The sequence below is a fragment of the Alosa alosa genome, chromosome 11 (assembly GCF_017589495.1).
Source record: "Alosa alosa isolate M-15738 ecotype Scorff River chromosome 11, AALO_Geno_1.1, whole genome shotgun sequence".
Lineage (NCBI taxonomy): Eukaryota > Metazoa > Chordata > Actinopteri > Clupeiformes > Clupeidae > Alosa > Alosa alosa.
In genome coordinates, this window is record NC_063199.1 from 23387559 (window position 1) to 23406585 (window position 19027).

At 45.7% G+C, this 19027-nt stretch overlaps 1 protein-coding gene across 8 annotated transcripts in view; it reads left to right on the plus strand.

Annotated features, from left to right (window-relative positions):
- The window catches only part of LOC125302775 (pleckstrin homology domain-containing family A member 5-like), a 125750-nt gene that overhangs the window by 47706 nt on the left and 59017 nt on the right, over positions 1–19027 (plus strand). For 2 of the 8 annotated variants that reach the window (XM_048256091.1, XM_048256093.1), the window contains exon 1: positions 13575–13911. The exons of 5 other annotated variants lie outside the window; for them this stretch is intronic. The gene's annotated coding sequence lies outside the window, so the exon portion shown is untranslated. Of the gene's footprint in view, positions 1–13574; positions 13912–19027 lie in introns of those variants that run through there. One more of the 8 variants, XM_048256090.1, reaches the window with a different exon arrangement.

Below are 19027 nucleotides of genomic sequence, written 5' to 3' on the forward strand. Positions count from 1 at the left end.
TCCTTCTCCTCCATTAGTCCCCCCCCCATCTCTGTTGCTCTCCTCCCCTTGTCAGTTTGATGAGCGTCAGAGGGGTAGGGGGGGGCTTAGCGTGGAGGCCAGTCAGAGGCCACGGATTAATGATCACATTTTTTCTGCGTGACCAAGCGGACGCTCCCGCGCTCGACCTCAATAGGGTTAGCCTATTTTCCTCCCGACCACCCCCTCAGAACTGCCCCCTCCACCACCACCACCACCACCAAGGTCCCCACTACGACCTTCTCTTGACCATGCTAGTCTCCACTCCAGCTCTCCTCTGCCTCCACCACCACCACCACTACGGCCCCCACTACCACCTCCTCCTCCACCACCACCACGGCCCCCACTACCTCCTCCTCTTGACCATTCTAGTCCTCCACTCCAGCTCTCCTCTGCCCCCCACCACCTCCTCCTCCACCATCACCACGGCCCCCACTACCTCCTCCTCTTGACCATTCTAGTCTCCACTCCAGCTCTCCTCGGACTCCTTTACAGTCTACACAGGCATGCTGCACCTCACAACCGCTTTCACAACCAGGAGTTAAACTGCAGAATGCCAATGGCCAATTACGTGAGCAGTGAGCAGTGGTTTCGCTTCGCAGGACGACAGCCCCTGATTAAAAGGTCCAGAGATTTTTATTGGCAGGAGCCGGTACGCTGCCCTGCCACTCGGCTGCGCTGCGCTGCATGGCGTCTGCAGACAGTCCAGCCCACGCGCAGGGAATGAGAGAGAGCAGGCGCTTTAATTCCCTGGTAATTACCACAATAATATACGCACAGCCTCCCACATGCTGTATTCACATGCAGGGAGCTGAGACGTGGACATCTCCCTCATCTCCTGCTACCATCATGTGCTGGCACTGATATCCCACACGTTCACACACCCGATTGCATCAGATTTCAGAGGCGGACTGGACTTGCTTTGGTGTGCATTCCTTATCCTCAAGAGGGAAAATGCACTAAGTAGCAGAGAGAGAGGGCCTGGTAGTGAGAGAGCTGCCTAGTGCTGCATGCTAATGGCTTTATCATCTCCCTTTCCTGTTGTACTCCCCTTTGCACTGATGGTGTTGGACTTATGTAATGGGCATGCAGGGGGCTGCGAGTGCCGGCCAGTCATCGGAGTACTGTAGGTGAAGCCCGCTGGCACTCATGGTCATCTGACCCAGAGAACTGGACTTAGGAATCTTTCTCTGGGCTTTATCTGCGTCTGCGTCTATCTGTGTGTGTGTGTGTGTGTGTGAGAGAGTGAGAGTGTGTGGGTGAGGAGAGAGAGAGAGAGAGAGAGAGAGAGAGAATGCAGTCCATGCATGGATGATGAAGGGGGAATTGCTGTGGAATTGACATGCCTGAGTGAGCCTCACTACTGAAGTTTTGACGTTTCGCAGACGTTTGGAATTCCTGTCATGTCAAAGGGGGCGCTGGAGCCTCCGTCTCTGCATGGGAGGCAGCGGAGCGTGCCGCTCCGAGTCGTCCCCTGCCTTTGTTCTCATGCTCAGCAGCCCTCCTGGGCCGCACTGCGTTGCATGCCCATCATCCCCAGAAAGAACAAAAAAAAAAAAAAAAACTCCAGCTATTTTCGGGTGCGTCAGCTCCAGAGGTGGGTGTGTCACCAGCATTTGCAGAGAGTGCAGCGGAAAGAAAAGGTGCGCTGCCAATTCAAAGTGTCCAGTTCTTCCTCACCACTCCTTTCCCCGAGGGCTGCTGGACGGTTAACCCCTTTGCCCCAGCCCTCAGCCCCCTCCCCCTCCCCAAATTAGAAAGACTACTCTAGCATTAAATAAATTTCCGAGCCGGGCTATCGACTTTCAATGTCTAATTAGTGTGGTGACACATTGGCAAGCCAGGCGTGCATCACGGGCGGCCAGGCCTGTTTGATCTGCCTGTGCATGCGAGGAGACTTCCTGACACTGATTTAGAGGCCGGATAGGGGAAGGCAGCGCTGCAGCGAGCCGCAGGCCACATGTAGAGATCTCAATCACCGCGGTGTGGCGGTTCGGCGGCACGAGGCGGGCGTGTCCCCAGCCATCTAACATGAATGCCAACTTCACAAAGCTTCTTTCAACATACCTGCTCTGTGAGGTAACAACAAGGATGAAGAGCACTCTCACACAGAGCGACAATAGTTTGCTGAGGTTTTGTGCAGATAGCACTCCTTTTGAATTGAGTTGCCCACAGTAGAGCTGAAACATTATTGCTTGTACCCTAATTCAAGGAAAAAAAACCTTTTCAAACAAAACTGTTTTGAGTTTTATCAGCAGTGAGTCAACATTCTTTTTGATGAATGATGACCTTGTGAATATAACATCACTGTTTTAAAGTTTAAGTAAGTGTTGTTTGAGGAGTTCGCACAGATAACACAGACATCTTGTTGTGTGGGTGGTAACAATTCCGCTGTGTTCCATATAGGTGCACTGTGACCCTTTCACTTCTCTTTAGCTTGACGTGAGGAAGGGGATGGAGTGTGTGTGTGTGAGATAGAGAGGGACACTAAGTAGCCTTCAAGTCTGCTTTCATCTTTTGTCGCCTACATCCTGGGCGTCACCCCCCCGCTCTGAAGATTAATGTTTAATCCCGTACAGTGCGACCCTCATTACGTGGCCTGAAGCTGCTCTCTCAGGAGGCATCTCCAGCCCCCCCCCCCCCCCCTCCTGGCCTCCACCAGACCTTAGCCACAGCCAGCATGTGAAGCTGACTACTCTAGTGCAGAGTGTCATGGAGAATCCGTTTAATTGTTGCTTCTGTTCTCTTTCTTTCTCTCTCTCTCTCTCTCTCTCTCTCTCTCTCTCTGGCTCGTTCTAATTGGCACAGCAGTAGTGTATGGTTCTGCTGTAAGGAGAGCTATTTTCGTTACGCTGCCAATCACTGGATGTCTCATCTCCTCTTCCTCTCCTCTATTCTCCTCTCCGCTCATCTCTTCACCACTCTCTCCTCTCTTCTCCTCTTCTTTCCTCCTCTTTCTCAGCTCCTCTCTCCTCTCCTCTCCTCTCTCCACTCCACTCTCCTCCGTGCTCCTCTCCTCTCCTCTCCTCTCCTCTCCTCTCCTCTCCTCTGTGCTCCTCTCCTCTCCTCTCCTCTCCTCTGTGCTCCTCTCCTCTCCTCTCCTCTCCACTCTCTCCTCTCCTCTCCTCTCCTCTCCACTCTCTCCTCTCCTCTCCTCTCTCCACTCCACTCTCCTCTGTGCTCCTCTCCTCTCCTCTCAATGCCACTCTAGTCCTGTGGTTTCTAGAGAAGTGTTTGCTGCTGGACTCTCCAGGTACTTGACTCCTCTGCGTTCTGATCCATGCTGTGCTTAGATGCTGCTTATGTTCCAGTTAATAGCACACTGAGGCTGAGTGGAGAGCGTGCTGCAGCATGTCCAGAGGGGGTCAGGTCAGCTTGAGAGGAGATCACGGTGCATAATGAGAGGAAATGAGGGAGCACAGGAACTAAAGAGCTACTTCCATCACTGCGGTTTATTATTTTCAGAAGAAAAAAAAGATTGTGTTTGAAATGAAAACAATGAAAATGATGGTGTACATTTCCTCAAGTTAGTATGCAGTTAGCTCTCCTGATTAGATGCCACTAGTGTCCAATCTGCCTGTCTCATCCCCCCCTTTCTCTCTCTTTAATTCATCTACACACACACACTACACACACACACACACACTCTTTCTCATTCTGAGTCGCTGGCTTTACTCTGGTAGGAGAGGATTGCTGTGTTGTGTTTCGACCCCTCTGCTCTGTGCTGCATGAAAAGGGGCACCCAGGCCAGCGGCCATTTTTCCCGTTCCCCCGCAGCGGATGTCCCATTGTCTGTGTGTGTTCGCACATAATGGGCTCTACTTCGGCGCGCCGGATTCTTTCAGCATCACTCACTGGAACAGAAGCTGGCGCAGACCACAGGCACACACACACACACACACACACACACAAATGGCCATGGATGATGCTGGGTTTCTGTGTTGTGTCCAGGGCTGGCTGTTGGCCCTGTCCACTCTTTCAGCTCTCTGTCCCAGCGTGAGGAGCCCATGCTGATGCATTTGAAAAGCGTAAGATGACATCTCTCATTACGCCCTTTCATGGAGCAGCAGAGAGCCAACCACTCAGGGTCTAATGCCTGCACACTGACATGCACACCACCACACACCCTCATGCACGCAGACTCACACACTGACACGCACACCACCACACACACTCATGCACGCAAACTCACACACTGACACTCACTCACACGGTCACACCCCAAGTGTTGTGTGAGACGGTGTGCAGTTCCACAACATTAAGGTGTTGCAGTCATGATCTGATTTCACACAATATTCACAAAGACAGAATGACAGAAGCTTGAAATTATAAGTCAGGAATGATACCTGACAGGCAACTGGTGAGGGATGACAAACCAGTAAGAATTTACAGAATTATAGAATTCACATATGTACCTTAAAAACCCACTGCAGTTGTCTTTCACTAGTTTCCTCCTCCTCTTCAGCTTGTTTGGTTATATCGCACTAGAGTCACTCGAGTTCATGTTATAGTGGAACAATGAGTTACACAAATCTCACTTGTCAAACTTTGCTGTTAACAAGATTTGTGTGTGCAATAAGCTAAAAAATATTTTCAGTGCCTTCCCCATCTCCACTCAGCCATATCACTGACTCGTACAAGAATATTTGATGGGCAGGACTCGTAGTCATAATCTTCGCATCGTTCAGTTGGAACTGTTGGAGCTTTGGACGATGTGAGCACACAGATGCTGCCTGAGATGAGAGTGCAGACATCAGCATGTGTTTTATCACAGGCCTGGATCCATGCCAGGACGGGCCATCCGTGCAGACGTGGTGTCATCTTAAGGATCGTTACACAACCGTGGCCGTCTTCAGCTGCAGCCACAGGCACAGGCATCCTTTTTGAAAGACAAGCCAAAAAGCAGAGGGGAAAGGAGAAATGATTGACTGGAAGGGAGGGCGGGACGGACGGAGGGTTAGTTGGCGGATGAGAGGATGTGTGTCCTGGCAGGGGGCTAGTGATGATGAATATGTGAACTGAACGCTCATTCACATTTTAACAGCTGGGTACAGACCCTGGAGCCTGAAGCTTTTCCTAAAGAGCGTACGACTAACACCCTGCAATCCTCTTGGCTCTCGAGAGAAAGAGCATCATTAACGCTAAGAGCAACAAGAGCCGTGTGTACGCTAATCTTGTGAGTGTGTAGGACCTGGAGTGCTGCCATGTGGAAAACCGTCACAAGAAATCTACCTGCCAGCTCAGAGCCAGCTGTGCAATTAGAGCTCGTCTGCGTCCCCCTGTAGGGAGAGAAACCTCCACAGCCAAGAACCCCGAAGAGGCACCAGCTTTACAGTGTTCACCACCTCACAGAGTGAGTGGGACGTATCTCAGTTTAGACTGAGGAGAATGAGCAGGTTGGAAAATGATGAGGAAGCACTTTCAAAGGGGTGGTGGTGGTAGCGTAGTGGCTAAGGAGCTGCGCTAGCATGCAGTAGCCTGACAAGTTGTGGGTTCAATACCTGGCTTCCACTTTTGTGCCCTTGAGCAAGGCACTTAAACCCGAGTTGCTCCGCGGACAATGGCCCTTGTAATATAACTGAAATGTGTAAGTCGCTTTGGATAAAAGTGTCTGTTAAATGAATAAATGTGAATGATGTAAATATTCAAAGGATTCATCTTGAGTGCTTGGCCATGACATGGTTTTGTGCTGCTAGTGGAGGGGGTAAGGGTGTTGTTGGTGGTGGTGGTGATTTACTACCTTGTCAAGTGTCATAGTGTGTCAAGTACAGTGTATTAAGTATAAGTATAAGTGTATATATACTCTTTTGATCCTGTGAGGGAAATTTGGTCTCTGCATTTATCCCAATCCGTGAATTAGTGAAACACACTGCACACAGTGAAGCACACACTAATCCCGGCGCAGTGAGCTGCCTACAACAGCAGCGGCGCTCGGGGAGCAGTGAGGGGTTAGGTGCCTTGCTCAAGGGCACTTCAGCCGTGCCTACTGGTCAGGGTTCGAACCGGCAACCCTCCGCTTACAAGTCCGAAGTGCTAACCAGTAGGCCACGGCGGCCCCCAAATTATGGCACATGTATCTTTTTGCAGACCATCTGGGGATGCAGTTATCAATGACTAAACACAGAATGGAGCCACAATGTTCATCTACAGTCATTGGCAGTTATATATTGCCCATTTTATGCACAAAAAACACTTCAGGTTTTGACAAGCTGTATGAAACTCTATAACAAATAGCTCTGTTCAGGCATGGTACTGCCAATAGAGAGGTAATAGATTTCTGGTTGTGCACATAGCTTTTGTGTCTGCTGTTTCCACAGCCTTCCAAATGCCAGAAATGTGGGAGATCATCGGACAGCTGTGGGGGAGATTTATTTGGGAGGCGGTTATTGATGTGTATAGATGCTTTTAACATCCTACTCTTTTCCTACCTCTTATTCTCAGTTACACACACACACACACACACACACACACACACAAATGCACATCTGACCCGTGCATGACGGAAAATGTCCCTTTAATAAGCGAAAGCCATTCCAGCTCTAACTGCAGCAGACGAACGCTGCCAGGTAATTCCAGCCTGATTAATTAATGTCCCCTGGTACTCGGGTTGACAGATGCAGGAATCAGAGTGACAGCAGGTCAAATGCAGGGTGTTCTCCTTCTGACAGAAGAGTTCAATGCTCACTTCAATGTTCAATGCTTTCTTTCTTCTCTTTTGATTCATTCTGTGTAGGGTTGGGTATCGTTTGGGTTTTATCCAATACCGGTGCTAAATCGATACTTTTAAAACGGTGCCGGTGCTGAAACGGTGCCTGAACCGGTACTTCGTTTTTAAAATGTTTTAAATTAAAATGGTCTAAAGCATGAATGGCTTTTTTTTTGTTGATAAGACAAATTTGAACATGAAATTGAACTGTTATATTCAATTTACTATGAATATCTCATTGCTCCTACAAATAATACATTTAAATGTTAAAACAGCTTTCCATGCATGCACACACAATGGTAAGCTCTGCTTTCAAGTTTACCCAGTGTAGGCGGTTTGCCATAAGGTATGTTAAAACCGCTTGCCATAGAACATGGACAACTGCATTTGCAAGCAAGCTAATCTAACAGGGACTCTACTTTCCAGTTAATTCAGTGTGTTCCCAAATGCTTCAAGAAATGTCATGTCTTAACCCATAACATGCAATAGTTTTGAACATGTCAGGCTACATGTCGGTGTTGAGGTGTTTAGATTCCCAGCGCTAGCCTAGTCATTTTAACAGCAACTATGGCTATGGGCTAACACCAGTCAGCTGAGTTTAATTAGCGATAACGTGAGGCTCTGGAGATGGTTTAAGTAGCCTCTTTGACAGCTCAGTGACATCAGGTATGTAACCTACATATTTATGTTTTTGCAAGCTAACTTTTAACATGATCTTCATACTCATTGTGATGCTATATGGGCCTCATGTACATGAAAGATTAATAATCATGCCATTATGTTTAGAAGACACCGTGAAATAAAGTTTTCACCTTACAACTTTGCTGATAACATTTCAAATAAATGCCAGTTAGCGCATTAGCAAGGACATTGTGTAAGGTATTAGGCTGCTGTTGATGTTGTTTCATAGCCTTTTGCTTGTGTGTAGTTAGGCCCACTGCTAGATTTTGACAGGAGCTAGCGATATCACTTTAAAGTAAGCTACTTGGGCTCACGGAAGCTGTCAAACACTGTCCACTCGCCTATGTGATGCACCCCTCTGGTTTATACATCCACTTATGTTAACTGTATCTGGAAGTGTTGCTATCAGAGCAAGACGTTAGAGATGGTGCATGTCATGCAGTGATGCCTCGTATAAAATAAATAAATAAATAAAACGCTATTTAAGCACCGAAATGAGGCACCGAAATCCACGTTGTTATTCCATGCAGTTACTACCGTTTGTGTCGGCACCGGTGCCATATTAGAACCGTGTTTCGGTGCCCAACCCTAATTCTATGACTCTTGTGCACACGTTCATTCATTCATTCATAAATCTTCACATTAGTATTCAAGTTAGTCCAAAGTGAGGTGAGTCAAAGTGTGCATTATCTTGATTTATGTTTCGAACATGGTGAGTGTTGGCTTACATAACCGCCAACATGCGCACACATACACACACACACACACACACAAATGCACATCTGACCCGTGCATGACTGAAATTGTCCCTTTAACAAGCGAAAGCCATTCCAGCTCTAACTGCAGCAGACGAACGCTGCCAGGTAATTCCTGATTAATTAATGTCCCCTGGTACTCAGGTTGACAGATGCAGGAATCAGAGTGAGAGCAGGTCAAATGCAGGGCGTTCTCCTTCTGACAGAAGAGTTCAATGCTCACTTCAATGTTCAATGCTTTCTTTCTTATCTTTTCATTCATTCTGTGACTCTTGTGCACACGTTCATTCATTCATAAATCTTCAAATTAGTATTCAAATTAGTCCAAAGTGAGGTGAGTCAAAGTGTGCATTATCTTGATTTATGTTTCGAACATGGTGAGTGTTGGCTTACATAACCGCCAACATGCGTACACACACACACACACACACACACACACATACACATACGTATATGCATAGAGGATCAGCTGTAGCTTTGATGCTGGACGATTTTAGCTCTCAGCCACTGTGTTTGTGTGTGTGTGTGTGTGAGTTTGTTTGTGTTTGTGTATATGCGTGCCGTGCGCGCGCGTGTGTGTGTGTGAAGGAGACAGAGGTGCCCACTTGTTGAGAACAGCGCCCACGCACACAGCCCATCGTTGGGCTTAGTGTTTCTGTCTCAGGCCTGTCTGAGTTACCTGGCGGAGAACACCCCAGCTGGAGCTCTGCACTAAGAACCAGGAGACCGCAGAACATGTTAGCTGGAGCTCTGCACAGAACCAGGAGACCGCAGAACACCTCAGCTGGAACTCCACACTGAGAACCAGGAAACGCCAGAATGTGTGGGATCGCTGTGAGCAGCCAGGGCTCCTGGGGCCTGGTGTGTTTCCAGAGTTACTTTCTCTGCCGCTATGTACTAGAGGGTGCTTGGATGTGGCCTTTTGTCCTTGCCAGCCTTTTTACTTGCTCTGCAAAGAAGCATGACCGATGAGCCCAGAGTTGAGGATTAAAGTTCTATTCAGTCTTTCTCTTCTGATGGTCTGTCTCTGAAAGGCTGTCTTACAAACACCCAAACACGCAGCCAGAGCTCTTACTCCTGCACTTTGAAGGGCGTGGAGGAGTGACTGCACAGTCTGGCAGTCCCACAGGGTTCTGTTATTGATGTATGCCGAAATCCTGCTCCAGTTCCAGTGCAATATTATTGGCTGTCCCATTTCAGGTTTGACACTATGTCACGCATGGCAAAGGGAGTAGAGTTGAATATGTATGCCTGATTTTCATGCAATCCTTGGAACAATTTGAATGAGATTACTATGTGCACGATATAAGTTTTTGCTTGGAAAATTCAAAAAAGCTCTCTCTTACCAACGAGCCAACTCTGTGGTCTTACTATTAGAGCTTTGCCATTGTCTAGGCAGTGAGACTCTCTAACTGATCCCTCTCTCTTTCTTTCCTCTCTCTTTCATTTCATTGCCATGTTAGGCCAGTCTGCTCTTGCCCTTACCTTCATCAGAGCTGCTGTGTTGTGCGGGTTGTTGTCGTTCATCACCGGCTAGCGGCTCCAATCAAGAACACCGCGCTATTTGCTGTTGCGGCAGCTGGCCGCTGTCATTGGCCTGTGGGACAACCCCTGGGCAGACAGCCGTTGCTGGCCGGACAGGGTGGCGTTGGCACGCCCTCACTAGAACAGTGTCATTCAAGGACCCAATGGTTGATGTCCCTGTTTTTTTGCTAGCCTCAGGCAAACACTTATTGACTGTATAAACTTCCTCTACCCCTCATTTAAAAGCCAAAGAGCATCATTCACAAAGCGTGCAGGCTGCGAGGCTATGGTCTTGGTTCGCTGGGCAGTGAGGGATGTTGTTTGGGTTGAGTTACGCCAGGCGGATCAGGCTCTGTTTGACCTGAGGGGCAGTAAGTCATCCCACTCCCCTTGTAAAAATGTTGTGAGCGTGAAAGGCTTTGAAGTCTCTCTCAGAGAGGCCTGGTCTTGGAGTTCCTTGCACCAACATCTCCCTCCCCATATTCCGCCTTAGCCCTGGGTTTAGTCAGAGACCTTCCTCCCATTTTAATGTGGTTTACACACACACACACATACACACTGCACACACTCTCCTCCCACTAACACTCACAAATAACTAAGCATCTCTGTCTCACTTCCCCCAATAGACAATGGACAGACACAGATACACAGGATCAGTGGTGGTATTATAAGGTTGTGATTCAGCATGTCCACTTCAAAATGACCAGTGATACATTTGTGCAGTGATTGTCCTAACTTAGTAACACATCCAGGCATATGGTCCTGACTTATTAAAAAATAGGGAACCTACTTTTTCTGCTCTAAATAATGACTAATGCTCCAGTACTGGGTCACCTCTTAAAAAGGGTTGCCATACCTCTTTCTCCTTGAAAGACATTACTTACTGCATTTTCATTCTGTTTTAGTTTCACTAGGAGAAGGGGATCGAGCCGCCGTGTTGATTAATGCATGACTAGCTCCTGTAGCGGAAGGCCTGCTGAGCATCTGTCAGGTATCCAGACTCAGTCCCAGGGGGATTGGCATGCTAAAAAAGACCTGAATAAATAGCCTCACTCATTTGCCTGTTGGTTGAGTGGGTATACCGGTTCCTGTTAATAGGCTGCGTTTTGCATGCATGTGAAACCTGCCCTTTGCAGAAAGAGCCGGAGAACAGGGGACAGCCAGAGAGGGTTGAAGCGGAACAGCGTTCCCTGACAAGACTGCTCTCGTCCCGTCTCACGGCCCCCTCGCTCGCTTGGCAGAGGTCACTGGGCAATGGAATGACACACTGTGATGAGGGGCAAAGGCCTTCATTTAGCAGGCTGGACACGTACTGGGACTGCTGGCATTGTTATTGTCATGTTGTCTTAATACAGCCGTGGGTGTGTGTGTGTGTGGGTGTGTGTGTGTGCCTGTTTGTGTACATGCGTGCATATAGACGGATGAGATGGAAGGAGAAAGGGAGGTGTGTGCCTGATGACCTGTCATAGTCCTGTAGCCAATGGGTACCAGAGCACAAACACAGGTGTACACACACACACACACACACACATACACACACACACACACACACACACACACACACACACACACACACACACACACACACATACATACATACATACATACATACACACACACACACACACACACACACACACACACACACCCCTCTGTCTGATAAGCAGTTACCCAGAAGCCTGTCTCCAGGAAGTGTTTGCCCATTGTGATCTTCCTCTGTCACTCCACACACACAGCTGTTGGAACAAAATGACTGTGTGCATAGACCTGTGTGTGTGTGTGTGTGTGTTTGCCTACATACTGTACATGTGCGTGTGTGTCTGACAGTCTTTATCTAGAGCAGGTCTTGGTGACAGAGGGTAGCTTACAGTTCTTTACAGCTGGGAGGGCTGTTTTGCATTTCTGATGTGCGAGCGGACATTTTGCCAAGTGACCAGCAACTATATTTAGCTGGTAAATAACATCCGGGACATTAAATGACATTCACGGTACAGATTTCCGGCCCTGCTGCATCCTCGATTCCTCTCTGTGGTATTTCATGCAGTGGTGTACTATCCTCGGACCATCAAACTCTCAGTTCCATCCATAGGTTCCACTGACTCATGCATCTCATGAATGATTGATCACAGGACATCAGCAGCTTCAAATAGTGTGCCTATTTTTTGGACTTCACAATCTATCCAAAACAGTGTCAACACTATACAGCTTTACAACTTTTTTTTTTTTACTGTGACTCTTTTGTGGGTGACTTACATACAACTGCCTGGCTGTGTTTTTTTATACCATGGATGTGAGGTAATCACGGTTCATAGACGCATAAACGCAGTGGAAACTAATGTTTTTAATCCTTCACTTTTTGCACTGGTAGAGGTTTTTTTTTTTTTGCTGTTTTGATTTTATGCTTTCACTGTTGTTTTTATAATATCAAAATCGATAAACATTGTGGGAAACATTTCCTTTCAAACAGTAGCCAGTTTACTGCCATTTGGTACCATCAGATGTGAGGTGAAGACCCCAGAGTTGGGGTGGTCACCCTCAAAGCTCATGTACTTTTGCATGCTTATGTCTGCAGCAATTGATCCCTTGAAAAACGTGGTTTACAGTGACACTAAATCTCCTCAGCTGCTGTCATAATTGTGTGTGTGTGTGTGTGTGTGTGTGTGTGTGCGTGCTATGCACATTTCAAACTCCTGCACCTGTTCTAAACCAATCTGACTTTTTGACATGTCGTAAATTAGAGGGGGAAGTGTATAATCTTGCTGTTGAGGCGCCTAACCATCCTACTTGCTCTTGACCACACAGTTGGAACACTACATTATTAATATATGAAATATTATTTAAAGATATCAACATATTTTACCAGTTTCAAAACAATTTACATGGATATATACCTAGTTTGGTTTCTATTTAGTTTGCTTGGATCCATAATTGTCATGCATTTTGACCGGATGTTAGAAACCAATGCCCAATGAAGCTCCAGGTGGTTTTCTTGTGTTCTGGCTGGGGTCTCTGCAAAGAAGCATGTGTCCTTCGGCGGAAGTGAAAGCCCCCTGGGGGTTCAATTGTTGGCAGACAGTAGCAGTGAAGCTTCCACCATGCATTATTTACGATTTACAACAAACTACACAACACAGATGGTGCCGGCAACTCATTAATGTTGTTAAAGAGCCGTTAAAGACAGCACTTTTACTCATCCCCCTCCCAGGATTGTGTGCAACCAGATAACAAATAATAACAAGTGCTGGCTAAGACCAACAACAAGGCAATTTTATTTATTTAAAAACATGTTTTAATCAGTAGTCTATTGTGTATCGCTATAATGATGTTCTCTTAATATGACATTCACCATGTGAAGCTGAAATTTGGACATGTTAGTACAGGTCAGTTGCTTTCATGGAGCAAATGTTGAAGAGGGTAACTGCCATGAGCTCTAAGCCTTAACCTGTATTCTGTGCTGTTCTACCAGTGCTTGCTGATGCAGTAGAGTATGGCCTGATGCTTATGAAGATATTGTTTGGTGTTATATGGAACTAATTATTTGAACTTTTGAACCAGACCCCCTGGAGTTCGCTCTAAATCAGTCTAAATAAAGATAATACAGATAATAAATAATAGAGCAATTCATGTATTACGCATTGTTTGTTTAAATATGTTGTGTATACACTGTGTGTGGTAATTGAACAGTGGGGCAACGGTCACGTAGCATGGTATTTTGCCACCACTATCAAATGTTTGTCGAGGAGACGAGCCGCAGCGTGGGATAGTAGTTACTTAGAACGCTCTGTTTTATCATTCGACTGCATACAGCAGCAACTAAACGTACCCCCCCTCCCATGAACCCTCATCACTGGTAGTGCACCTTTCCGTTGTACTCAATGGTGTGTGTTCTCTCCTGCTTTGTGTCTGTCCTTTGTTCACGCCCGTTGATGCTGGGAGGACAGCGCACCGTGTGTTACATCACGCAGGGCTCGAATTTCACGCGTTTCACTCCAGGCACAAACACGAGGGGAGGCTGACAGCTGGGATGCTTTATTTGCTCGCGAGCTCGGCTATCGGAGCGCACTTCTGAGGGACGCTTTCAAAGGAGTGGGGTCCGCTCCGCGAAGCAAACCGCTGTCGCCTGTACATTTTCCGCATCTGGAGAAACGTTTAAAAATATTAGCCTACACATCGACGGATTTTATTGCCTCTTTGACCGCTCGAATTTTCTCGTGGGAGATGAGCGCAGTAAGTTTACTCGAAATATGCACATTGCAATTCTGATCAATAATCGTATTATATATTTACTGTGGAATTGTATTTCGCCGACTGATAATACATTTATATTCCATGATTCCGACATAAGTGAGTTTTGATGTGTTTTTACTGATTGCGTATTAAGAGTAGCCCTCTGACTGCTTTCATGGTTTAGCTGAATACATGTTGAACAAGTGCGTGCTGCTTGAACTGTTTAGTCTTAGAAACCATCGACTCATCCTATTAAATTATCGCATGTATGCAGCGCGCATGCTTGAAAGGGAGGCAAATTGGATACTTTGGAGGAAAAAGATGTTGCATTGTTAGATATTGCAGCGTCATTCTTAGTTCTTAGTTCAGTGCAAACTTAACGAACTTTAAAAGTAAAGGTGTTGTGAAACACTTCTGGATGTGAATAGCGCGGGACTACTTTGTTGTGGTTAGTTATTTTGTAAGTGTCCCTGGTTGCCTACCCTGCAGAGCATGATGGTTTTGTGTCTGATCCAGGTGAACTTGGCTATTGTCCTTTGTGTAGGCTGGTGCACAGGACTGTCTCTTTTTAAACTTCTCAAATGGTGACTTGTCCTATTTTCCATTCAGCACTGCTCAGTTAACCCTTCCTGTGGTGAGGTGTATAAACACAAGTGCCCTTTTCAAGCTGTGCTTTTAATCCCTTATGATGGGGCAATTTCCTCATTGTTAGAAGACAAAAGAGAGAGAGGATCCTTCCTCTTCTGAGTTAAATCAATGAAAGTCGATCTCCATTGTTTTCTGGATGTGTCCTGTTGGAGTTGATGATAAGATAGTGAGTGAGTGTGTGTGTGTGTGTGTGTGTGTGGGGGGTGAGTCATTTCGACCTTATTTATTCCTTAGGATTACCAGCTCTTAGTTGAGAGGTATTTTTTTAGAATAGTCTTTCCCCATAGTATAGGCTAGGCCTAGTCTTAGGCCAGCATACCATAATATATTGCACATGCTCTGTAGTCCTACAGTATATAAGGTTTTGGAAAGGCTATGATTTTCCTCATTGCAGATTGCTTCCCACCTTGTGCTCATCATCCTTGTGTCTCCGTAGGAGATGGGGAAACGTTCACAGTCCATTTAACTTTAACCCCCATGCCCCTTGCTACAGAACACTGGCCAAGGCCAGGTCTTCCTTTATGGTCCATTTGCCCTGTTTAGATATGTTCAGTCCACCTGAAGAAAGCAACAAGTGCTTTTCTGTCCTTCGCTTCCCTTTGCCCACTCCATAATCTTAAATTGGAGGAAGAGCCTGGCTTTCTGGAGCATGTCTCAAATATAGTTGTTGGCTTTCCAAGTGAAGGCATACATGGTTGTGAACCAGAAGACATTCTTTTGACTCTTTTAGAATGTGAGAAGCCTATAATTTGTGTGTGTGTGTGTGTGTGTTGTGTTGTGTGTCTTTGCTTGTGTATTTGTTTTTCTATTTTTCTAAAGAAATGTTAAATAGTCATAACCACAATGTTACTTGATATATTTTCTGTCCTTTAATAACAGTGGTTGTCATGCTTGAAAGAAAATTGGGTTTCTCTTAGCGTGTGTGTGTGTGAGTGTGTGTGTGTGTGTGTGTGTGTGTGTGTGTGTGTGCGCACATGCACACAGACGGACAGGAGGCGCCCATGCAGAAAGGGCTCCTCCATTATTAGACTGTGGTCTTGGCATTGCCTTTGAGTTTTGGAATGGCTGGCATGAATGTTCACCTCACCACTGAATGGCTTACTTTTCCAAACTATGAATCATTTTACTATCACATAGTTGTTTTCTTTCCACTGTGGCTATTGCCTTAACAATTTGAGGAAGGACCCAAACCAAGTTTGCTGCTTGTAAAGAATCAGACTTTGTGTTCCCTTTAGTATGTCCTAGCTAAGGTCTCTTCTGCACTGTAGCTTGAATGCTATTCTCTTGCTGTCACTTTGGATAAAAGCGTCTGCTAAATGAATAAATGTAACTGGATTTAGTTTTTGTGGAACAAACACATCCCTGTGACCTGTATAGAATGTTTGCGTCTTGGTGACAGAACATTGCTTGTTGGAACATACATTAGTTACAGCATGATGACCAGCTGGTGCGTTGTCTATGAGTTTGTGTGTCTTTTGTGTGTTTATTTGCCAGATACCTTTCTTTCTTTCATATCCATGTGAGGATGAGTGAGACGCCTGGATTGGACTAGAGAGTGCATGCTGAGTGGGAAATAGAATGAGATGGGGAGCAGAGATAGAACCTCGGAACAGCTGGGCATAAAAAAAACATTCAAGCTTCTCTGAATTACAGAACCCTCAGACACGGGCCTGTTTTCATCTTTAGCTCATTTCTTTTTTTAGCAGTCGAATGAGCCAATCTCATTACCAGACGTTCTGAATGATTTCAGAGTCCCGCGTTTTGAAATTATGAGAGTCTTAAATTATGAATCCCCTGCATGTCTGCTAATCACCCTGCTGCCCTGCGTGGTGAAGAATTAGCATTTGACCATGTCATGATGGAGTCTTGGAATTCATTCTCTAAGCTTTCCTAATTTCCTCTTGTTAGTCATGAGGAGTGGACCTAATTGGTCTCTTCTTTGATAAATGCACCATCTTTACAGTGCAGTTGTTGCTCCCATATCATATGCACACGATAGAGCCCTATTCCTCTTGCAGTGTTAAGGGTCATTCATACCAAGAACGATAATGATAATGATAACCATAACGAGGAAAGCGTCCACACTGAACAACGATAAACAAAGTCTCTCCTTGTGTTAATGAATGAACGTTATGGGAATGAACGTTATGAAATGAATGTTATGGAATGAACGTTATCGAATGAACGTTATCGTTCTTGGTGTGAATGACCCTTTACTGACTTGAGGGAGCCTTTCCCATTGCCGTGGGTTTGACTTTATTTCTATATGGAGTCTGCTGTGCATCACTCGGACAAAATTACAGGATCTCTGTAAATTGTCATGGAGAAGGGGAAGTCAAAATGTCAAGGAGGAAATGTAGAAGGCCGTCATGGAAACGTGTGTGTGTGACGTGTGTGTGCGTGTCCCTTTCCTGTCCCTTCCCATCCCCATCGTCCGTGTTGTCAAGCCCTTTTATGGATGGACTTCACTGGCTGTAGTGTGTCCTCTTGTCTGCAGCAGTGATGAGTGTGTTGAGAGGAGGCACTCAGGATCTCAACGCATGGAGTGGAGTCGGTTAAGACAGGAGAGTCCTCGGACTGAACACACTGTCCAAGTGCACAAGTTGATTTAGCCCCCATCACAGCCTTTTCATTTCCTCTGGACACTAGCGTTGCCACTGGAGCTGCCCTAGCGTCTCCATGGATTTCTCTTTTTTTCTTCAGCAGTTCTTCTTGTGAGACTGATTGGGCTGAAGTTGGAGCAGCTTTGTGATTGTCTTGTTCTAATCCTCAGAGTGAAAAGCAGTTTTTTTTCTCTCCCTGTCTCTGCTAAGCAACATCTGTCATGGCCATTCATTGCTACCAAAAAAATCAAATTGTGGATAGCTTTTGTATTTAGGCTGGGTGAACCCAGCCTGATCTGCCGGCGATTTCTTTTTCACCCTGCAGCTCAGGCTGGAAACCTGTGCATCCTTTTCTGCTGCTTCCGTTACAATTTTGCCGGGACCAATCACAAGCTAGCTTATCCACCTGGCGCGCTATTGGCAGGTTTAAAACGGTGACGATAGCGGAGCGACAGCAAAGTATCTCTCTCGACGGTCAATCCAATTCCCTTGAATCCCTTCACAAATCCTAACCTCTTGACACTGCTCAATGTCTTTTTTAGGTTAGCAAACAAATCGATCAAGTGGGTGTAAATACCATTCACTTTCATGTTTTCTTTTGCACAATTCTGCAGGCCGCTGATAAATGGAACATCACCTATTTCATGTATGTGTCACTTAATATTCATACAAACCAAGACGACGCATCTCTAAAGAAACGCAAGCCCCCACCCGATAATTGTATCTAAATTAGCAATGTACCAAAAATGACATTTTACCGTGACTCGAAGAGCTGTAAACAGTGTTGTAAGGGTGCGTAGATCTACCCGCTTGGAGCTCCAGTGGAATTTGTTTTGCGGCCAGAGTTCTCTTTCGCCGAGTGTGGTGGAAATAAGGCATCCACCAGCCCAGCACCAAACTCTGAGCACGGTAAACAAAATTGGGTTTTTAAGGCAGTAAATGCTCCTGTTAAGAACCAAACCAGATTTTGTTCAAATCTACACACCCATGGCTACTGAAAAAATGTAAGGTTAATTTATCAAATGTTATTTTGAAGTATTAAAAATCATCTTTGTTTTAGAATTTTTGAACGAAAGAGGTGGAAATTGGTGCTTTTACGATACGTTTGTTGTAAAGTTTCCAGCAATTTTCTTGCCTGGAGTTTTCGCGTCGCTCTGCAAACGTCACCCGGTTCATTGGTCAGATTGTTGAATGACTATCCAATTGTGTACATTTTCACACAATTGAGTCATTTGAACTATGCCTGTTGATCACACCTCTTGTGCAGTAGAAAATACATAGCAGACTGCCCAGACCAATGTTCAATCTTTAAAGATTGAGCTTGGTCTGGTGAAAGCCAGACTACTTTGTATTGAAACCATCACATAATTTCATCAAGAAACATAAGAATAAAATGTCAAAGGTTTTCCCACCCTCAAAATAACAAAATATTGACATGTGATAAGGAGATGCCTCACATTTACTCAGTTTAGTTTACATAACATAGCCTATTTGTTGCACATCTATTGGGACTTTCAAGGGGTCGATACAGTGCTTTTGGTCGCTGCTGTTTGACTGCTGATGTGACACAAAAGGAAATGCATGTTCTTTGAAGACTGTTTAGATTAAAGAAAAGAAAAAAAAGAAAAGGTGGCCAATCCAAGCCGTCGTTAATGACGCATGAAATTACATGCTTTTTGTTAGGAAGGAAAGTTTGGTTGGGTGTAATTGCCAAGGGATATGTAAAAGTGGAGTTCTGTGGTGGTGTGGAAGTTTAACTTCTGTGGTGACAACCCTGCAAGTTGGATATTCTGAACTGAACTTGATTTCAGTCCTCTTTGAACACTTAAACACACTTAAGTATCACCCTGGCTAGATTGGCTTCT